Genomic DNA, 24,782 nt, shown 5'->3' with positions numbered 1-24,782 from the left:
GCTTTGTCTCTTATGTTTACTGGTGTATCCTCCAGCTCCCAGAATGGTGCCAGCTGTGTAGTAGGCACCTAATAAAAACTTATTGACTTAGGGGCACCTGGGTGGCTCAGGCGGTTAAGCATCTGGTTCTTGATCTTGGCTCAGGCTCATGGTTCATGGGATCAACAAGCCCCTCATTGGGCTCTGTGCTGCAGTATGGAACCTGCTTGGAATTCTCTCTCTCCCTCTCTCTGCCCCTTCCTGTGCATGCACACATGCACGAGGGCACATGCGTGCACGTGCTCTCTCTCTCTCTCTCTGCTCTCTCTCAAAATAAATAAACTTTAAAAAATAATAAATATATATATATACACAAAAGATAAACGTATTGGCATACTATGTGAATGAACAGAAATGGTTCCTAATACCTGAGAACTCATATGAGAGCTTCTTCTTTAGAATACCATCAGTGTCAGTTCCTCCAGAAAGAAGGAACTAGAGACTGACATCAGAACCACATAATTCCTAAATTCCCATCTTGCTTAAACAAAACACACACACACACACACACACACACACACACACACACACACACAAACAGTAGATACTGAAATTCTCAGAATTAAATACAGATGTAATCATTTATAGGGTCCTCTTATAAACTTTATAAAGTTGCTAGTTTAAAAACATCATCTTGGGGCTCCTGGGTGGCTTAGTTGGTTAAGCATCTGGCTCTTGATTTTGGCTCAGGTCATGATCTCAAGGTTCATGGGATTGAGTCCCAGGTTGGGCTCTGTGCTGACAGAGCCAAGCCTGTTTGGGATTCTCTTTCTCCCTCTCTGCCCCTACCCCACATGCACGTGCTCACACTCTCTCCCTCTCTTTCTCAAAAATAAACACTTAAAAACATCATCTTAAGTATACTTTGTTATATTTTGTACTTGAACCAGATTCATACTTGGACTTTACCTGACTAGTAGGGCCAAGGGTGCATTGCCTTTGGCAAAATTTTATACTAACTTTTTTGAAGAATTTTTAAAGAAAAATTGTTACTAAAGTTTAGATATACATATCCTTCTACTGGGAATTCTGCACCTAGGGAAACCCTCTGTATGTAAACAAGGAGATATGCATGCAAAATGTTTATTGCAGTATTAGTTGTAATAGGGGGAAATTAGAAACAACCTAAATATCCACCAATCAAAGAATGGATGAATAAACTGTGGTATGTTCATAGAGCAGAATACAAAGTAGCCCTTCAGAATTAGAGCCTCATCTAATAACTTGGATAAATTTCAAAAGCATTGTCGAGAAAATAAACAAGTTGCATGATATATACCAAATAATACCACTTACATAAAGCTTACAAGTGTACAGCACAATACTATAGAGAATTTATGGAGACATAAAATAATAAATGCCAAATTCAGCAGGATGATTGCCTTTGTGAGGGATCAAGAGATGGGGATGAAAAGGGTCTTAACTGTATCAGCCATGACTTATTTTTTTTAACAAAAAATATATAGCTGAAGGAAATGTGTTAGGGTTTTAAGATTTGACAAAAACTGTTGATGTTTTTGGTATTTCTCTCTGCTTTCCTGTGCGTTTGAAATATCTCATAAAAGAAAATATTCTGTTCCCCAGTGTGGGGAAAACCAGAAAAATAGTGCTCTTAACACAGTGCAATATTAATGAAGCTTGATTATATTTATAAGGGCATGCCAAGTGGAGAAAACTGTCTTTGCATAATTGCTTATTTTGGTAACACTAGTAGTCAGTTAAATCATGAAGGACTTTAAAAGTCAAGGTGAGCTGTTGGAATTTCATCCTGTTGGCAATGGAAGGTCATTGCATTTTAAGCAAGGGAGTAACTTGATATGATTTATATTTTAGAGAGATCACTCTTGGGGAGCAATTTGGGAAGTATAATGGAGGACTAAAGTGAATGGAAGTAGTAAGACCAGTTTGGAGGCTTTTATAATGATCCAGGCAAAAGATAATGATGTCCTGGACTAAGTTAGTGACATGGGGATGGAGAAAAGCAGAGGAAAGTAAACGTATTTGGGACATAAAATCAACAGGACTCTTATGTGCGAAGTGCAAAAGGAAATCCAGGGTGCCTTTCAATTTTCTAGCTTGTTGGAATGAGTGCATAATGATTGCAACCCCTAGGATAGGAAATTAGGGGGAAGTGCAGATTTGGGAGTGACAGGGGAGACAAAGAGCTAACATATGTTGATTCCAGCCATTTGTGAGAGGATATCCAGGAAGCAGATGAATTAATAGGTCTGTAGCTCTGAGAAAAAATTTGTAGCTAAAGATAAATATTTGGTGTTTATCCACATATAGTTGGCAATTAAAATCATGGAAGTGAGTGAGATCTGCCTGAAGAGTATGGAGACAGGAGATTAAGAGAGAAGAGAACCAAGGGTTAGAACTCTAGGATCACCACATTGAATGGGGGAGACACAAGAGAGGTACCCATGAAAAAGGCTGAACAGAAGTAGGTGGAGATACTGAGGAAGAATCCAGAGATCATGGAAGGCAACTTCAGACCATTAAGCCTGAGGTTGGTCAGAACAAACCCTTCACTCTCCCCTGCATTGAAATGATTAAGAACTGCCTCTTCTTCCTCCTAAAGATTAATTTCTCTCCCTGGGCTTCAGATGACTTCAAAAATGGATATGTAAACCCTTGAAGGACATTAGGTATGTTGTTTGGAAAAATCTTAAGGGACCAATGTCAGATCTTCAAATTTCATATGACCCCTCCTAAAACTGACCTACCGTAGAATATTGGGTCCAGGCATTAGAAAAATGCTCTCTCATCTTCCCTTCAACAATCGCCTTCCATTTAACAATCGCTTTCTTTTCCCTTCACAAAAGAAAGGCATTCTCCTCATCCATTCTTTTTTTCTCCATATTTTTTTAAATTTAAATCCAAGATAGTTAACATATAGTGTAATAATGTTTTCTGGAGTAGAATTTAGTGATTCATCACTTACATATAACACCCAGAGCTCATCCCAACAAGTGTCCTTCTTAATGCCTATCACCCATTTAGCCCATCCCATAATGCAACACCCCTCCAACAACCCTCAGTTTGTTCTCTGTATTTAAGAGTCTCTTATGGTTTGCCTCCATCTCTGTTTTTATCTTATTTTTCCTTCCTTTCCCCTATGTTCATCTGTTTTTTTTTCTTAAATTCCACCTATGTGTGAAATTATATGATATCTTTCTCTGACTTATTTCGCTTAGCATAATACCCTCTAGTTCAATCCACATTGTTGCAAATGGCAAAATTTCATTATTTTGATTGCTGAGTAGTATTCCGTTGTATATATACCACATCTTCTTTATCCATTTGTCAGTTGATGGAGATTTGGGCTCTTTCCATAACTTGGCTATTGTTGATAGTGCTGCTATAAACATCAGGGTGCATGTGTCCTATTGAATCAGCATTTTTGTATCCTTTGGAAAAATACCTAGTAGTACAATTGCTGGGTCGTAGGGTAGATCTATTTTTAATTTTTTGAGAGACCTCCATACTGTTTTCCAGGGTGGCTGTGCTAGTTTGCACTCCCACCAGCAGTGCAAGAGGGTTCCTCTTTCTCTGCATCCTTGCCAACGTCTATTTTTGCCTGAGTTGTTAATTTTAGCCATTCTGACAGGTTTGAGGTGGTATCTCATTGTGGTTTTCATGTATTTCCCTAATGATTAGTGATGTTGGGCATCTTTTCCTATGTCTGTTAGACATCTGGATATCTTCTTTGGAATAGTATCTATTCATGTCTTCTGCCCATTTCTTCACTGGATTATTTGATTTTTGGGTGTTGACTTTGATAAGTTCTTTATAGATTTTGGATACTAACCCTTTATCTCATATGTCATTTGCAAATATCTCCTCCCAATATGTCAGTTGCCTTTTAGTTTGGCTGATTGTTTCCTTCCCCATGCAGAAGCTTTTTATCTTGATGAGGTCCCAGTAGTTCATTTTTGCTTTTGTTTCCCTTGCCTCCTGAGACATGTCAAGTAAGAAGTTGCTGCAGCTGAGATCAAAGAGGTTGTTGCCTGTTTTCTCTAGGATTTTGGTGGTTTCCTGTATTACATTTAGGTCTTTCATCCATTTTGAGTTTATGGTGTGTATGGTGTAAGAAAGTGGGGTGTGTGTGTGTGTGTGTGTGTGTGTGGTGTAAGAAAGTAGCCCAGGTTTATTCTTCTGCATTTCACAGTCCAGTTTTCCCAACACCATTTGCTGAAATGACTGTCTTTTTTTCATTGGATATTCCTTCCTGCTTTGTAAAGATTAGGTGGCCATACATTTGTGAGTCCATTTCTGGGTTCTCTAATCTGTTCCATTGATCTATGCATCGTTTGTTTTGTGCCAGTACCATACTGTCTTGATGATTACAGCATTGTAATACAGGTTGGAGTCCAGACTTGTGGTGTCTCCACCTCTGGTTTTCTTTTTCAACCTTACTTTGGCTATTTGGTCTTTTCTGGTTCCATACAAATTTTAGAATTGTTTGTTCTAGCTCTGTGAAGAATGCTGGTGTTGTTTTGATAGGGATTGCGTTGAATGTGTAGATCGCTTTGTGTAGTATAGACATCTTAACAGTATTCTTCCAATTCATGAGCATGGCATGTTTTTCCATTTCTTTGTGTCTTCTTCATTTTCTTTCATAAGCTTTTTATAGTTTTCAGTGTATAGATCTTTTACCTATTTGATTAGATTTATTCCTAGGTATTTTATGGTCTTCAGTGCAATTGTAAGTTGGGATCAATTCCTTGATTTCCGTTTCTGCTGCTTCATTATTGATGTATAGAAATGCAACTGATTTCTGTACATTGATTTTATATCCTGCAACTTTGCTCAATTTATGTATCATTTTTAGCATTTTTTTGGTGGAGTCTTGGGGGTTTCCACATAGAGTATCATGTCATCTGCGAAGAGTGAAAATTTGACTTCCTCCTTGCTGATTTGGATGCCTTTTATTTCTTTTTGTTGTCTGATTGCTGAGGCTAGGACTTCCAACACTATATTGAATAACAGTGGTAAGAATGGACATCCTGTCATGTTTCTCACCTTACGTGGAAAGCTCTCAGTTTCTTCCCATTGAGGATGATATTAGCTGTGGGTCTTTCATATATGGCCTTTAAGATATTGAGATATGTTCCTTCTATCCCTACTTCCTTGAGTGTTTTTATCAAGAAAGGATGCTGTATTTTGTCCCTTCACCCAGTCTTAATTATACTTGGATACATTTCACTGAGGTATTAAAAACTTCCAAAGGGCCAAAGAAATGATACCAAATTTTAGTCTCAGCAAAGCCTTCTTGAATCAATTAAGCACCTGAAACACATTGTGGGCCTTGTGTCTTTCCCTATCTTATATATTTCTGTTAGGAGTTCAGCATGGCTATAGAATCCTTTTTTAACCACCTTTTGTGACTTCTTCCATCCTCTCCATCTTCCCTCTTATTCTCATGTCCACTTCCAAACTGACTTTGACCAGCTTCTTGAAGATATAACCTACAAGTTCCTGGCCTCAACTTATCTGGTGCTGTGGGAGGGTGGAATCTCACACAGGTGCAATCCCACATCTTGAGGAAATTAACTCTCTGCGGGGTAATCCTGGAGTTATGATGCAGGTAGGTAAAGGTTTCCCCTTTTATTCAGAGAGAGGAGCCTCATTTATTAGGCTCCACAGGTGATCCTGTGGTATCCAGAAGCCAATCTTCCATACCGATGGCCAATCAGATAAAGCTTCCTTTATTGGCTCTCCTCTTCTTCCTTTACTTGCCTGTCTCACTGCTCCCTGTATGGTAAGCCTTTGTCTCAGGCTCCACTTTTTGGGGAATTCCATGCTAAGGGAATTGGGATGCCCTGAATTCAGATATTTTGTAAGATGGGACAGAAGGAGCGATGACAATTGCATTTAACAACTTACCTTCTTCCATTCCTTGGACTACTGCCAAAAGATACATCACCTTAGGAGAATGCTAAGAGAGAAGACAGAACAGGAAAAATACCAAAGGCAGCAGTGTCTTATTTTACCCAGGTGACAAACTCAAGTCAAGGCTCTGTGGATTATCTATCTGTCCTAGAATCAGAATACTTGAGATATGTGGGAGGTATGCCAGGAAATCCAGCTGACCATGAGGCACACCTTCTCTGCATTTTTTTAAATAAAAAGCATTTGATGAGAACTCATTTCAGCTTTGTCTTGACCTAGGGCTCATGTACAAGTTTTCATGATCTCAAGGAGGATCATGAAAAGTGCCTCCACAAGTCAGTGTTACAGCTTCATACAAAAAGAACATACGTGAAGGTAAGTTAGCATTTTATATCTTGAACATTTATTCAGATGTGTAGGAGAAACAATTTTGTTAACTTGTACTAAAATGTTATTGATGGGCACCTGAATGGCTCAGTCAGTTAAATGCCAGACTCTTGATTTCCGCTCCGGTCATGATCTCACGGTTAGTGAGTTCAAGCCCCGGATTCTTTCGCACCATCTCTCTCTGCTCCTCCCACATGCACACATGTGCACTTGCTTTACCCCCTCTCTCTCCGCCCCCCCCAAAAAATAAATAAAATAAAATGTTATTGAATCTACTTTCTTTTTAGAAGCAAGTCTCCTGTTTGCTGCCCCTGGTCAATCACTTCTCTGTTCAATTTTTCATTCCTATTATGTGTGTATTAATGTTAGATTAACATAATAGAAACATTTATTGATCTTACTGTAAATAATGTTAAAAATTGTTAATTTACTGCTTGTAAGTCCCACATTTACTAATGGGCTGATATGTTCCTTTTTTTCTGTTATGAATTTCCATAAAGCAGGTTAATCTGCACCTTTAAAGCAGAACATTTTCTTGTGTCTAGAAATAGAACACAATTTTCACGAATTGATCTAGGAAATTAATATTAATTTATCTCTCTCAGAGGCAGAAATGCTGTTTAATTGCCTCAAATGTACAACGATAAATATCTTCAATGATAAAATGAAATTGCTAATCTATATATAATACTCAAGTGTGTGACTCTGTCTGACCTCCACATTTTTTTTTAAATGTTCATTTATTTGGAAAGAGAGAGAGAGTGTGAGCAGAGGAGGGGCAGAGAAAGAGGGAAAGAATCCCAAGCAGGCTCTACACTGTCATCACAGAGCCCCACATCGGGCTCGATCTCACAAACCTTGAGATCATGACCTGACCTGAAATCAAGAGTCAGACACTTAACTGACCTAGCCACCCAGGCACCCCTGACCTCCGCATATTTTTTAAGACAGTTTAAGATAACATGGAAAATTAAAACTTAGATAAATATAAAGATCTCCATTAATATCCAACAGGAAAAATTCTAAAATGCACAGGTTCCAATTTTTTGGGATTGGTTTTTGCTCAACTGTCATGTAATCTTCACAATGAGTCTCTAAATGAAAGGATGGCAGGTATATTTTTTTTTAAAACGTTTTATTTATTTTTGAGACAGGGAGAGATAGAGCATGAACAGGGGAGGGTCAGAGAGAGGGAGACACAGAATCTGAAACAGGCTCCAGGCTCTAAGCTGTCAGCACAGAGCCCGACGCGGGGCTTGAACCCACGAACTGTGAGATCATGACCTGAGCCGAAGTCGGCCGCTTAACCGACTGAGCCACCCAGGTGCCCCGGCAGGTATAATTAAGAGGTATTTGATAAGGCTTGGTAAAGCCTTCTAATTGTATTTCCCAGAAAATGAAAAAGTTAATACTTCTAAGACCTAGGTAAAAAAAGTACTTGGGAAGTCAGCACTTTTCTATATTTGCCTTCAACAAAATTAAAAATAGGTATAGCAGCAGTCTGTAGCTAAACTTTTAAATATAAGTCTTGACATATTATTGTGAATTTGAGTATATAACTTGGAAGGATTGCTAAGAATTGAGTGATATTATAAAAATTATTCAATTTCCTTCCATTTACTGTGTAAATAATTCTCATTACATACATAAAAATGGGGATATAGTTGATGCTGAACCCTGTCTCATTCTAGCAATGTCATATTTACCTATGGATATATGACCTAATTAGAAAAAAACTTTCTCAAAAAGCAATGCAGTTCCCAAAAAAATTTACTTTCTAGATTTAATAATTATCATTATATATAACAAATTCATTTTATAATCATGTATTAAAAATAAGTATAACTTACATTAAGACATACTGCCTTATCTTTGAGAAAAACACGAAAATTTCCATTTATATACATGTTTTCTTACAGGGAATTTTGATAGAATGATACATAAGATTATTAAGCATAAAATTATATTACATTAGGATACAATTCTGTGGGGTAAAAGGAATGAAAATACTTCAAGGAGAAAAGGTAATGATGGAAATTTTTCATTGGTTAAAGAAGAGTTCATATACATATTTTTAAAAAATAGATGATGGTGAATATCAAATCATTGTGAAATTTAGATTTCCTTGTTTACATTTGAGAGAGTGATGTCACAGTTTTGTCTTTTAAATGAGACATTCACATGCAGCAGAAATTACATCCTTTTCAACTATTTAAACTTAGGATGAAGAATTTTAGATATTTTCATGAAAATATGTAAGGGGGTACATAGTTTTTAAAAATTTATTTAGAAGTTATGTGGGCAAAAATATTTGAAAACCACTGTATTAGTTTCCTTTTGCTTCTGTGACAATCACAAACTTGGTGACTTAAAACAATACACATTTATTCTACACAGTTCTGTAGATCAGAAGTCTGATATGAGTCTGTCTGGGTTTAAAGCAAGATGTTGGCAGAGCTGTATTCCTTCAGTGGGGAATCTAGGAGAAAACCCATTTCCTAGTTTTTCTAGCCCCAATTCCTTAACTCCTGACCCTGTTTCTCCATCTGAAAAGCCTGCAATGTTAGGCCGAGTCCCTCTCACACCGCCGTCTATGTCTCTTCTGCCTCCCTCTTCCATGTACAAGGATGCTTGTGATTACATTGGGCCCACCTAATCAAACACAGTCTTTTCATCTCAAGGTCAGTAGATTCACAAACTCTAATCTCAACTGCAACCCACATTTGCTCCTGCCATAACATAACCTAACATGTTCTTCAGGTCAAAGATTAGGACATGGACATCCTTGTGGGGCCATTATTCTGCCTACCACAACCATCTCTTTCTTCATTTTCTGGTTATTCACCTTGTGCCCCAGTGGCTGCACATAAATGAATTAATAAAAATAATTTAACAAAGACTTCTCTCCAGTTTAAACTCCCCACGTCAAATGCCCCAGATGCCGCCCTTTTTCTCTCTCCCCTTCACAGCCAAATATCTTGAAATAGCTATTGCTTTCTCATTCAGTTTCTCTACTTGTGACCCTTAAATCACAACCTGGCTTTCATCTATGAAAACGATCCTCCCCCAGTGGCAAACAATGGAGTATGTCATTACATCCAAAGGCCATGTGACACAATTTTGATCAGTTTCTCCATCCTGAAACTCCTGATTCGCTTGGTTTTTTGGCCCCACAGTCCTGGCTTTCTTCCTATGTCTGTGTTAGGTACTGCCAGTCTCCTTTGTGAAATCCTCTCCTCATGCCTAGTCCATACATTTTGCTGTTCATCAGGATCCTGTCCTAACCCGTATCATAATTCTGCACACTCTCTAGGCAGTCACATAGCTTCATAAGCCAACTACAGGTAAATTGCTCCCAAATTCTTATCTCCAGTCAGACCTGTCTCCTGAGCTTCAGAAATACATATTCTACTGTTTATTAAATGTCTCCATATGATGTTTGACAGGTACCTCAATTTTAACATACTGAAATCTGAATTTGTCATTTGCTACTACATGTCAACCTACTTTAACTCTTATATTCTCTATCTCAATAAATGCCACACCAATTCCCTGGTTGAACAAGACAGAACCCTAAGTGTCATAATCTCCACTCTCATGAGTCATCATCAAGTTCTGTCAGTTCTACCTCCTAAATATATCTTGAATCCTCCATACAGCCACTTCTCAAGTTTATTTCTTGCTCAGATTTCACCATTATTTCTTGCTTGGATTACTGGTCTTCCTGCTTCCAACTTTGACACCCCCTTTGTTTTCTCCATACTGGACGCCCACAGTAGCCAAAATGATTTTTCTAGAAGACAAATAGCATCATATCATTTCCCAATTAAATCACTTCAATGGCTCCCTACTGCCATTAGGATCAAGACCCTAGCCTGATCTCTTACTCCAAATATGCTAAACTTTTTTCACTTCCTTGAACTTGTCATCTTGCTTCTCTTATCCACACCATCTTACATGCCGTTACCCCTGCCAGACATGAGCTTCCCACACTCCTTGCCTCCCTGTTTAACTCTTACTTAATCTTGATCAGGAATGCATTTCATTTTCTGAAATTGGAGAGGGAAAGGAGTGGATGGGTAGGAGAATAAATTATCTTGTAGTTTGGAAGTAAGGAATTGGAATGCATACCTGATGCACTTCTTAGTGAAGTGGTAAAGGCATTCCCTTGGAGTGCAATAAGTAAAAGTAGGTAGAGAATACAGAGGCAGGTGAAGTTTTCCTGATGTCATCCTTTATGGGAAATAGGAAAGAGGATGAGCCAAAGACAAGTAAAAGGATTGTCAAATGGAACCTAGTAATGATCCATCTGTAGCTTTCAGTCTGTTTGCTTGAATGGATTTTTCCAGCAATGCTAAATCAAGCCTGTCCTTCTAAAGCCCATCTACCTGATGTTCAAATAAAATAACCAGATTGTTGACAATTCAGACCTCTTTTTAATATCTTTACAATTCTTCACATGTTCTGTTTTCATTTTTGCTGAAAATAATAATTGGATCATTATAATCAAAACGTGTTTTGATATATGTATATACTGTGAAAAAATTACCACAGTAAATTTAGTTACCATCCAGTACCTCACATAGTTAAAATCTTTTTCTGGTGGGGACTGACAACTTTTAAGATTTGCTCCAGTATTGTTCACTATAGTCACCATGCTTTACTTCATATCCCTAGGGCTTATTTGTCTTGTAACTGGAAGCTTGTCCCTTCTCACAACCTTCACCCATTTTGCTCACTTCCTACACCCTCCCTCTGGCAAAAACCCATCTGTTCTCCATATCTTTTAGTTCAGTGTTTTTTGATTCCAAATATAAGTAAGGTCATACAGTACTTATCTTTCTCTGTATGACTTACTTTATTTAGTGTAACACCCTCAAGTTCCATCAGTGTTGTTGCAAATGTCAAATTTTCTTTCTTTATGTCCAAATAATATTCCATTGTAGATATACCCCACATCTTTCTCCATTCATCTGTTGATAGACATGTAGATTGTTTTCATGTCTTGGCTATTCTGAATAATGCTGCAATGAATATGGGGGTGCAGATATGTTTTCAAGATATTGATTTCTTTCCTTCAGATAAATACCCAGAAGTGGAATTGCTGGTATGGTATGATATTTCTATTTTTAATTTTTACTTCAGTTTGAGAAACCTCCATACTGTCTTTCACAGTGGCCATACCAATTTACATTCCCACCATCAGTGCAGGGGGTTTCCTTTTTCTCTATATCCTCACCAACAATTATTATTATTTTTTTTATTTGAGAGAGAGAGAATGTGGCGGGGTGCAAGTGGGGCAGAGGGAGAGAGACAGAATCTTAAGCAGGCGCCATGCAGAGCTTGACGTGAGGCTCAACTCCATGACTCTGGGATCATGACCTGAGCTGAAATCAAGAGATCAACCTTCAACCAGCTGAGCCACCCACGCGTCCCAACAATTATTTCTTGTCTTTTTTATAATAGCTACGTTCTAATAGATCTGAGGCAAAATTCATTGTGTTTATTTTATTGAGATATAATTGACATATGACATTATATTTTCAGGCATACAACATAATGATTCAATATTTGTATAATTTGAAAAATGATCACCACAACAAGTCTAGTTAACATCTATTACCACACACAATTACAAATTTTTGCTTCTTGTGTTAAGAACTTTTGAGATGTTCTCTCTCAGCAACTTTTAAATATACATTGCAGGATTATTAACTATAGTCACCATGCTGTACATTGCATTCCCATGACTTATTTATTTCATAACTAGAAGTTTGTAACTTTGACCATCTTCACCATTTTGCCCATTCCCCACCCCCATCTGGCAATAACCAATCTGTTCTCCATATCCATGAGTTTGGGAGGAGGTTGGGGGTTAGATTCCACATATAAGTGAGATCATGTGGTATTTGTCTTTCTCTGTCTGACTTATTTCACTTAGCATTTTATTGCAGTTTTGATTTGCATTTCCCTGATATTGTTGATCACCTTTTTAATGTACCTGTTGTCCATTTTTATGTCTTCTCTGGAAGAAGGTCAACTCAGATCCTCTGCCCATTGTTTGTTTGTTTTTGTATTGAAATTTGCTTGACACACAAGGTTATATTAGTTTCAGGTTTACAACATATTTATTCAACAATTCTATACATTATTCAATGCTCACCATGATAAATGTAGCCATTTTCTGTCACCATACATTATTACAATATTATTGACCATATTCCCTATGCTGTACTTTTCATCTCCAACTTATTTATTTTATAACTGGAAGTTTGTACCTCTTTATTCTCTTTATCTATTTTGCCTATCCTCCCACCCACTGCCCTCTGGCAATCACCAATTTGTTCTCTGTATTTGACTTCTGTTTTTTTGTTTGCTTGTTTTACTTTTTATTTTCCACATATAAGTAAAAGCATAGGTTAGCTATCTTTCTTCTTTGAATTAGCATAATAACTTCTATTCCATCCATGTGGTTCCAAATGGCAAAATCTCATTTTTTTATGTGGCTGAATAATATTCCATGATAGATGGATAGATGGATAGATAATCACATCTTCTTTTTCCATTCATCTATCAATGGACAGTTGAGTTGCTTCCATAGTTTGGCTATTGTAAGTAATGCTGTAATAAACATAGGGGTAAATATATCTTTTCCAGTTAGTATTTTGTTTTGGGGGAGTAAATATCCAGTAATAGAATTTCTGGATCATATGGCATTTTCATTTTTACTTTTTTGAGGAATCTCCATACTATTTTCACAGTGATTGCACCAATTTACATTCCCATCAACAGTGCACAAGGGTTCTTTTTTATCCACATCATTCCAACACTTGTTATTTCTTGTCTTTTCAATATTAGCTATTCTGACAGATGTGAGGTGATATCCCATTGTAGTTTTGATTTGCATTTCCCTGATGATGCTGAGCATCTTTTCATATGTCTTTTGGCCACCTATATGTATTCTTTGCAGAAATGTGTTTCAGGTCCTGTGCCCATTTTTAAGTGGATTATCTGTTTTTCTGGTGTTGAGTTATGTAAGTTTTTCATATATTTTGGATATTAAACCCTTATCAGATACATCATTTACAAGTATCTTCTCCCATTAACTACGCTACCTTTTCATTTTGTTGATGGTTTCCTTTTCTGTGCAAAAGGTTTTTATTATCTAAAAACTATCCCATTATTTTATTTTTATGTTTGTTTACCTTGCCTCAGGAGACTTATCCATAAATTTGTTGCTAAAATGATGTCCAAGAGATTACGGTCTGCTTTCTTTTAGGATCTTTACAGCTTTAGGTCTTATATTTAGGTCTGTAATCCATTTTTAATTTATTTTTATGCATGGTGTAAAAAAATGATCCAGTTTCATTCTTTTGTATCTGGCCGTCCAGTATTCCCAGAACCATCTGTTCAAAATACTGTCTTTCCCCATTGTATATTCTTGCCTCCTTTGTTGTAGAGTAATTGACCACATAGGTGTGGGTTTATTTCTGGGCTCTGTATTCTGTTATGTTGGTCTATGTATCTGTTTTTGTGCCAGTACCATGTTGGTACTTTATGCACCAAACCATATATATAGTTTGATTACTATAGCTTTGTAGTATATCTTGAAATCTCAGTTTGTGATACCTCGAGTATTTTTCTTCTTTCTTAAGACTGCTTTGGTTATTTGAGGTCTTTTGTGGTTCCATACAAGTTGTAGGACTATTCTAGTTCTATGGGGCGGGGAGAATGCTGTTGGCATTTTGATAGGGCTTTCATTGAATCTGTAGATTGAATCTGTAGTATGGAAATTTAAGAATATTAATTGCTCTAATCCATGAGTATGGTATATCTTTCCTTTGCGTCATCAATCAATATCTTACTGTTTTTAGAGGATAGGTCTATTACCTTCTTGGGTAAATTTATTCCTATGTATTTTATCCTTTTAGGTAAAATTGTAAATAGGATTTTTATTAATTTCTCTCTCCAATACTTTTTATTTTATTAGTATATAGAAATGCAGCAGGTTTCTCCATATTACTCTTCTATCCTGTGACTTTACTGAATTAATTTTTCATTTTAGTTGTTTTTTGGTGTTTTGGTTTTAGGGTTTTCTATATATAGTATCACCCATCTTCAAATAGTGACCATTTTACTTCTTCATTACCAATGTGGATACCTTTTTTTTCGTTATTATTGTTGTTGTTGTTTTACTTTAAGTAGGCTCCATGCCCAATGTGGGGCTTCAACTTACAACCCAGAGATCAAGAGTCACGCACACTACCAACTGAGCCAGTCAGGTGCCGCTGATTCCAGTCTTCTTAAATTTGAGACTTTTTCTATGGCCTGACATATGGTATATCCTGGAGAACATTCCATGTGCTCTTGGAAAAATGTATATTGTTTTGAATGGAAGGTTCTCTGTATATCTCTGAGGTCCATCTGGTCTAATGTGTTGTTCAAAACCACTGTTTCTTTATTGATTTTCTGTCCCAGTGATCTATCCATTGCAGTAAGTGGGGTATAAAAGTCCCCTACTATTATTGTTTTGCTGTACATTTTTTCATTTATATCCATTAATATTTGCTTTGTATATTTAGGTGCTCCTATGTTGGGTGCATAGATATTTACAATTGTTATATCCTCTTGTCAAATTGATTACTGCATCATTATGTAGTGACCTTCGAATATGTTCATCCATCCCTTCACTCTGTCTTTATGCGTCTTTAAATCTGAAATGAGTCTCTTTAGACAGCATATAGATGATGGGTCTAGTTTTTTTTAATCCATTTAGTCACTCTATATATTCTGATTGGAGCATTTAGTCCATTTACATTTAAAATAAGTAATAGGTATGTACTTACTGCTATTTTGTTCATTGTTTTCTGGTTCGTTTTGTAGTTCTTCTCTGTTCCTTCTTTTCCTCTCTTCCTTTTGGGGATGGCTTTATTCAAGGGTATGCTTGAATTCCTTCCTCTTTGTTTTTTATATATCTATTATAGGTTTTTGACTTGTCATTATGCTTGGGTTCATATATAACTTCTTATATGTATAGCAGTCTATATTGAGTTGATGATGATTTAAGTTCAAACGCACTCTAGAAGCACTAAATTTTTACTTCCCTCTCCAATTTTTATGTGTATAAGGTCATATTTTTTACACTTTTATACTGTGTATCCTTTGGATAATTTTTATAGGTAGTTATTTTACTACTTTTGTGTTTAACCTCCATACTGGCTTTATAAGTAATTAATCTACTACTGCCTTTATTATATGTTTGCTTTTACCTGTGAAATTTTTTTCATAATTTTCTTCTAGGGTATGGCCTTTTTCTTTTTCCACTGAAAGAATTCTCTTTAACATTCTTATAAGAGTGGTTTAGTGGTAATAAACTCTTTTAAACTTTGTTGGGAAACTCTTTATCTCTTTTTTTCTGAATCATAACATTTCTGGGTAAAGTATTCTTGGTCGTAGGTTTCTTTTCCTTCAATTGCTTTGAATTTGTCATGCCACTGCCCTTTGGCATGGAAAGTTTCAGCTGAAAAATCACCTGATCAACTTATGTAGTTCCCCTTGTCTGTAACTGTTTTTTCTTACCTCTGTTAAAATTATTTTCTTATCATTACTTTTGGACATTTTAATTAACATGTGTCTTGGTGTGAGTCTCCTTGGTTTTATCTTATTAGAGGCTCTCTCTGATTCCTGGGCCTGGATGTCTGTTTTCTTCCCCTGGATTAGGAAGGATTTCAGTTATCATTTCTTAAATAAATTTTTTGCCCCCTCTCTCTTCTTTTATTGGGATCCCTATAATGTGAATGTTATTGTGCTTAATGATATCAGAATTCCCTTAGCCTATTTTCCTTTTTCATTCTTTTTCTTTTCACTGTTCAGCTTGGATGCTTTCCATTATCCTTTCTTCCAGATTGCTGATTCAGTCTTCTGCGTCCTCTAACCTGCTGTTTATATTCTCTACTGTATTTTTTAATTTCTATTATTGAATTCTTCAGCTTTGACTGGTTCTTTTTTATATCTTTTATCTTTCTATTGAAGTTCTCACTGAGTTCATCCACTCTTTCCTCAAGTTCACTGAGTATCTTTATGACCATTACTTTGAATTCTCAAATCAGCATTATCTTTTTTTCATTTAGCTCTTTTACTATGATTTGTCCTGTTCTTCAATTTGGGACATACTCTTCTGTCTCCTCATTCTGCCTAACTCTCTGTGTTTCCATGTATTCATAGGTCAGCTATATCTCCTGGTCTTGAAAGTAGTGGCATTGTATAGAAGTACTGTGGTGCTCTATGGTGCAGTCCCCCCTGGTCACCAGAAACAAGCACTTTAGGGGGTGTCCCCTGTATGGGCTGCAAGCATCCTCCTGCTATGGGTGAGCTAGACTGCCTTTAGTCCAGCCAGCTGCAGTGACCTGCTTGGCCTCCTGTGGGCATCTAGTGAGGGTTTGCTCCTGTCACTGTTGAGAGGCTGGTCTGTGGCATTCATGGACTCATTAGTGGTTGAGGCCAGCAGTCAGCCTTGCTGTCTGCAATCAGCCTCTCTGCCACAGTCATACCAAAGTACAGAGTTTTCTCCCTGTGTAGCCAGCTAAGACACATGCCTACAGGAACTTTAGGCATGCTGATGTGTGTGCTTTTCCCTCCTCCCCCTCCCACAGGGCAGGAGCTACTTAGGAATGGCATCATCTCCAGCAGGGGTTGCCACCCAGGTTTGGTGGGGCAGGAGCTATTTTGGAGTGGCATCTACTGAGGCAGTCAGGTTGGATGTGGGAGGTTCACAGGGGAATGCCAGGACAGGGCACATGGTGCTAGCAAGACAGATGGAGAACCTTAGTGCTCACTCTCACAAGAACCCAGCTAGGGTGGGAGAGGGGAAGACAAATGGCATCTACCAGCACTCTTATTCCCAGGGAAATCTGCAATTCCCCGCCACGCCAGCACATGCTGTAAGATTAGTCAATATACCTCCTTCATGTAGGGGCACCTCGGTGGCTCAGTCAGTTGAGTATCTGACTTCGGCTCAGGTCATGATCTCACCTTGGTGGGTTTGAGCCTCACATTGGGCTCTGTGCTGACAGCTCAGAGACTGGAGCCTGCTTTGGATTCTGTGTCTCCCTCTCTCTCTGCCTCTCCCCCATGTGTGCTCTGTCTCTCTGTCAAAAATGAAAATAAACATTAAAAAAATGTTTTAAATATATCTCTTTCATGTATACCCCAGGCACTTTTTAGGCTGTTATTTCAATGCTGTGTCTTGGGCCAAGTTATTTAGTTTGCTGGCCCTTTAGGATGGGGACTTAGTTTCTTACTGCCTTCCAGCTTTCCCAGAGTTAATCCCATTGATTTTTTAAATCTCCCAGAGTTAAACCCCACTGATTTTTAAAGCTCCTCGCATTAAGTCCATCTGGTTTTCAAAGCCAGATATTTTGGGGACTCAGTTTCCCAGTGCAGTTCCCCAGTGCCTGTAGCAACTGGTGTGGGGGCTGATCTGGCTTCCCTGTGTTTGTGATAGCCTGGGATTTGGTTCCCAACCAGGTATCCACTCCTCCTACCCTTTTTGGTGTGACTTTCTCTACATGATCAAAAATGGATTCTGCCAGTCTCTGGATCATTGTCAGAGTTCACTACATAGATGCATATCCATGGGACAAGGTGAGCTCAGGATCGTCCTACTCTGCCATCTTCCTCAAACCCTTACTTGTTTTATTCTATTGACTTGTATGCATTCTTGATACATTTTGGATATTAACCCCTTATCAGATATCAGAAGCTTTTTAGTTTGATGTAGTCCCACTTGTTTATTTTTACAGTTGTTGCCCTTGTTTTTGGTGTCAAATCCAATTCATACCCAATTAGTCAAGCGTAAGTGAGAATCTGCAAAATTGGCATCTGAAGTCAGGGGGCAGGGGGGTTGTCTTGTGGAACTGAGCCTATAACCTATGGGATTTGATGCTATCACAAAGTGAATACTGTCAGAATGGAGTTCAATTGTAGGGCACCCAGCTGGTGTCACAGAAACACTTCATATAGGAAACCCCCACACACATTTGGTAACCAGAAGTGTTCTGAGTATGGTAGTAGTGTGAGAAGTAAAGAGACACATAGGAGAGAAAGACTGGATATTTTTTCCAAAAACAACCATACCGTTTTGATTATTATAGCTTTATAACATAATTGGAAATCAGGAAGTATGACACCTCCAGATTTTTTCTTTCTCAAGATTACTTTGGCTATGGTGTGGTTCCATACAAATTTTTGGATTTTTTTCTGTGAAAAATGCCATTGAAATATTGATAATGCCATTGAAATTTTGATAAGGAATGCATTGAACCTGTACATTGCTTTTTGTGCTATGGACATTAACAATATGAATTCTTCCAATCCATGAGCAAGGTATATCTTTCCATTTATGTGTGTGTTCTTTAAGTTTTTCATCAATGTCCAATAGTTTTCAGTGTACAGGTCTTTGACCTCCTTCGTTAAATTTGTTCCTAGGTATTTTGTTCTTTTTGATTCAGTTATAAAAGGAATTGTTTTCTTAATTTCTCTTTCTGCTATCCCATTTTTAGCATATAGAAACACAACTCATTGGGGCGTCTCAGTTGGTTAAGTGTTTTGACTTTGGCTCAGGTCATGATCTCACAGTTCGTGAGTCCAAGCTCCACATCAGACTGTATGCTGACAGCTCACAGCCTGGAGCCTGCTTCAGATTCTGTGTCTCCTTCTCTCTCTGGCTCTTTACCACTCGTGCTCTATCTCTCTCCCTCAACAATAAATACTAAAAAAAATTAAAGAAAAACAAATGATTTTTGTATACTGATTTCATCTCCTGCAACTATAATGCATTTGTCTCTTAGTTCTAACAATTTTTTGATAGTCTTTAAGGTTTTCTATATGTAATATCAATGCATCTGAAATAGTTTTACTTTTTCTGTTCCAGTTTGAATGTCTTTTAGTTTTCTTGCCAAATTTATCCAGCTAGAACATTTTGTAATATGTTGAGTAAAAGTGGTAAAATGGGTATACTTTTTTAAATTATTTTTTAAAATTATTCTTTAATTACAGCATGATTAACATTTGTTGTATTAGTTTCAGTGTACAATATAGTGATTCAACAATTCTATACAAAATTCAGTGCTTATTATAATTGCACTCTTAATCCACTTCACCTATTTTACCCATCCACCTACCATCTCGCCCCTGGCAATCACCAGTTTTTTTTCTGTATTTAACAGTCTACTTTTGTCCATCTCTTTTTTTTTTTATGTTTTTTCTTTTTTTTTCTGTATGTTTTGTTTCTTAAATTCCACATATGGGTGAAATCATATGGTATTTGTCTTTCTCTACACTTCACTCAGCATTATATCTTCTAGATCCATTCGTGTTGTTGCAAATGGCAAGATTTCATTCTTTTCATGGCTTAATAATATTCCATTGTGTATATATACCACATCTTCTTTATCCATTTGTCTATCAATGGACACATCTATCAGTGGGTTCTTCTATATTTTGGCCACTGTAAATAATGCTGAAATAAACATAGGGGATATATATCTTTTCCAATTACTGTTTCTGCATTCCTTGGGTAAATGCCCAGTAGTGAAAACACTGGATCATTTGGTAATTATATTTTTAATTTTTTGATGTACCACTGTACTATTTTCCACAAAGGCTGCACCAGTTTGCATTCCCACTAATTGTACATAAGAATTCCTTTTTCTTCATATCCTCACCACTATTTTTTGTGTTTTTTATTTTACTGTTTTTTGTGTTTTTTAACACAGGTGTGAGGTGATATTTCATTGTGGTTTTGATTTGCATTTCCCTGATGAGTGAGTGATCTTGAGCATCTTTTCATATGTCTATTGGCTATATGTATGTCTTCTTTGGAGAAATATCTCTTCATATCTTCTTCCCATGCTTAATTGGATTACTTGTTTATTGGTGTTGTATGAGTTCTTTATATATGTTGGATACTAACCTTTATTGAATTAATTGAACTTATTTGCAAATATCTTCTCCCATTCAGTAGGCTGTCTTTTGTTGTGTTGATTGTTCCCTTAGCTGTGCAAAAGTTTTTATTTTGGTGTAGTCTCAATAGTTTATTTTTGCTTGTGTCTCCCTTGCCTTAGGAGACAAAACTAGAAAATTTTGCTATGACCAATGTCAGAGAAATTCGTGCCTGTGCTCTCTTATAGGATTTTTATGGTTTTAGGTTTGAATTTATTTTTGTGTATGATGTATGATAGTGGTCTAGTTTCATTCTTTTTGCATATGGCTGTTCAGTTTTTCGAGCACCATTTATTTCAGAAACTGACTTTTCTCAATTATATATTCTTGTCTCATTTGTCATAGATTAATTGACCATATACACATGGTTTTATTTCTGGGATCTGTATTCTGGTCCATTGATCTATGTGTTCATTTTTGTGCCAGTACCATACTGTTTTGATTACTATAGTATTGTTTGATTACATACTGTTTGATTACATTGGAGTAGATCTTGAAATTGTGATATTTCCAGTTTTGTTCTTCCTTTTCAAGATTGCTTCGGTTAGTCAGAGTATTTGGGGGTTCGATACAAACAGTGGAATTATGTATTCTAGTTCTGTGAAAAATGCTGTTGGTATTTTGAGAAGGATTGCATTAAATCAGTAGATTGTTTTGGATAGTATGGACATTTTAACAATATTTGTTTCCCATTCCATCAACATGATGGCATATCTTGCCACTTGTTTGTGTCAGGTATTCCACCTAATTGTTTATTTATAGGTATTTTATTATTTTTAGTACAATTGTAAATAGAATTATTTTCTTAATTTCTATTTATATTACTTCATTATTAGTGTATAGAATTACAAAGGACTTCTGTATATTAATTTTGTATCCTGCAACCTTACTGAATTCATTTATCAGTTCCGGTAGTTTTTTGGTAGATTCTATAGATTTTCTACATATGGTATTATGTCATCTGCAACAGTAAAAGTTTTACTTCTTAATTACCAGTTTGGATGCCTTTTATTTCTTTTCTTGTCTGATTGCTGTTACTAGGTTTCTAAGTACTGTGTTAAATAAAAGTGGTGAGAGTGGACATCCTTGTCTTATTCCTGATCTTAAAGGAAAAACTCTCATATTTTCACCATTGAGTCTGATGTAGGCTGTGAGTTTTTCAGATATGGCCTTTGCTATGTTGAGATATGTTCCCTCTAAACCTACTTTGTTGAGGGTTTGTACCATGAATGGATGGTGTACTTTGTCAAATGCTTTTACTACACCTATTGAAATGATTATATGTTTTTTAGTCTATCTTTTATTTATGTGATGTATCACGTTGATTCATTTGCAAATATTGAACCACCCTTGCATTCCAGGAATAAATCGTACTTGATCATGGTGAATGATTTTTTAATGTATTGTTGGATTTGGTTTGCTAATATTTTGGTGATTATTTTTGCACTTATGCTCATCAGAGATATTGGACTGTAGTCCTCTTATTTGTATTCTCATTATCTGCTGTTGGTATCAGAGTAGTGCTGGTCTCAGAGAATGAACTTGGAAGCCTTAATTCCTCTTCTGTTTTCTGGAAATTTTTGAAAACAGTAAGTATTAACTCTTTAAATCCTTGGTAGAATTTGCCTGTGAATCTATCTGGTCTTAGATTCATTTTAATTGGGAGGTTTTTACTATTATTATTATCAATATTATTATTATTACTATTATTATTAGTTCAATTTCATTGCTGGTAATTGATCTGTTCAAATTCTCTATTATTCAATTTTGTGAGGCTATATGTTTCTAGGATTTTATCCATTTCTTCTAGGTTGGGCAATTTGTTGGCATATAATTTTTCCATAATATTCTCTTATAATCCTTTCTATTTCTGTAGTATTGGTTGTTATTCCTCCTCTTTCGGTTCCAATGTATTTGAGTCCTCTCTCTTTTTTGTTTTTCTTTTAAGCTTGCTTATTTATTTATTTATTTATTTTCAAATCAATGTTTTTATTTTTTTCTTGTTTTGCTTTTTTTTTTACATGTAATTTATTGTCAAATTGGTTTCCATACAACATCCAGTGCTCATCCCAACAGGTGCCCTCCTCAATGCCCATCACCCACTTTCCCCTCTCTCCCACCTCACATCAACCCTCAGTTTGTTCTCAGTATTTAAGAGTCTCTTATGGTTTGCCTCCTTCCCTCTCTGTAACTTTTTTTTCCTCCTTCCCCTCCCCCATGGTCTTCTGTTGAGTTTCTCAGGATCCATATATGAGTGAAAACATATGGCATCTGTCTTTCTTTGCCTGACTTATATCACTTAGCATAATACTCTCCAGTTCCATCCACATTCCATCCATACATGGCCAGATTTCATCCTTTCTCATTGCCAAGTAGTATTCCATTGTGTATATAAACCACATCTTCTTTATCCATTCATCAGTTGATGGGTATTTAGGCTCTATCCATAATTTGGCTAATATGGCTGAGATTAGTAAATAAATCTCTTCCCTGTATACCTTTTTCAAACGACTGCTACTATAGTGTATCTCAGCAGGGTTGCTTGTTTGGTGTCTCTTTAAGGGTAGTGAATCAGTGTCCTCTCACCCTCCAGCTCTCTCAGAGCTGAGTCTTTGATTTTTAAAACTCATGAAGTTAAGCCCTCTGGTTTTCAAAGCCAAACATTATGGGGATTCATCTTCTCAGTGTGAGTCCGATGTGTTTGGGGTGCCTGGTGTAGGGACTACTTATCTCCCTTTTCCATTCTTGCAATGTCCCTCCCTCCTACATGTCAATGGTTCTCAACTGTATCTCTATCCTTCCTACAATTTTTTATATGGTCTCTTCTCTACCATTTGCTGTGAAGAGTCTGGTATGCCAGGGTTTGTTTTATTGTTTTCTGGGTTTTTTACACTGACATGGGTGTTATCTAGGTATATCCATTGGAAGGTTAGCTTAGGATCCCCTAACAACCATATCTAATCCAGAACTGCTGAGATGTGAATCCTTGTGTCTTATTCCTTATTTTAAGAGAAAACAATTTAAGATTTTCACCATTGAGTATTATGTTAAAAATGGACTTGTCATAAAATGGCCTTTATTATGTTGAGTTACATTCCCTCTATACCCATTTCATTGAGAGTTTTTATCATAAATGGATGTTGAATTTTGTCAAATGCCTTTTCTCCATCTATTGAGATGTTCGTATGATTTTTATCCTTCATTTTGTTAATGTGTCATATCACTATATCATATTGTTGTGTGGATGTTGAACCATCCTCATGTCCCTGGAATAAATTTTTCTTGATCAGGTTGAATATCTTTTTAATGTATTGCTGAACTCAGTTTGTTAACATTTTAATTGAGGATTTTTATTTACATCTACGTTCATCAGGGATATTGGACTATAATTTTCTTTTCCGTGGCATCCTTACTTTGGGTATCCAGATAATTCCAGCCTTGTAAAATGAATTTGGAAGTGTTTCCTCCTCATATTTTTTGGAAGAGTTTGAGAATAATTTTTATTAATTCTTATTTGAATGTTTGGTAGAATTTATCAATGAAGTTGTCTTGTCCTGGACTTGGTTTGTTGGGAGATTTTTGACCCTTACTGGTTACTGTTCTGCTCAAAATTTCTATTTCTTAATGATTCAGTCTTAGTAGGTTGTGTGTATCTTAGAATTTATCCATTTCTTCTAAATTATCCAATTTGTTGGCCTATCATTGTGCACAGAGGTTTCTCTTGGTCCATTGTATTTCTGTTGTATTAATCTTAATATCTCTTTCATTTCTAATTTTGAGTCCTCTCTCTTTTTTTATAAGGTGAGTCTAGCTAAAGGTTTGTCAGTTTTATCTTTTTGAGAAACAAGTTCTTATTTTCATGGATCTTTTATTTTGTCTTTTTAGTCTCTATTTCATTTATTTCTACTTTTTTCTTTACGTTATTGCTTCTACCAAATTGGGACTCGTTATATTTTTGGAGTTGTTTGGGGTTTAAAGTTGGATTGTTTATTTGAGATTCATCTTATTTTTGATGTAGGCACTTATTTCCATGAACTTCCCTCTTAGAACTGCTTTTGTCATATGTCCTAGCATGTGTTTTTATTTTCATTTGTCTTCAGGTTTTTTTATTTCTCTTTTGATCTCTTCTCTGACCCATTTGTTTTTCAGTAGCAAGTTGTTTAATCTCCATATTTTTCCAGGTTTCTTTTTGTAATTGACTTCTAGTTTTATATCATTGTGGTTGGAAAAGATGTTTGATCTGATTTCAATATTTTTAAATTTATTAAGTCTTATTGTATGATCTAGCATATGCCCTATCCTGGATTATGTTTCATGTGTGCTTGAGAAGAATGTGTATTCTGCTGTTGGATAAAATGTTCTGTTTATGTCTGTTAAGTCCATCTTGTCTAATGTATCATTTAAGGCCAATGTTTTCTTATAGATTTTCTGTCTAAATGTAGACAAAAAGATCCATCCAT

Source organism: Panthera onca, chromosome B2, assembly GCF_046562875.1.
Source record: "Panthera onca isolate mPanOnc1 chromosome B2, mPanOnc1 haplotype 2, whole genome shotgun sequence".
NCBI lineage: Eukaryota > Metazoa > Chordata > Mammalia > Carnivora > Felidae > Panthera > Panthera onca.
The sequence above is the reverse complement of the archived record's forward strand: the minus strand, read 5'-3'. Positions refer to the sequence as shown.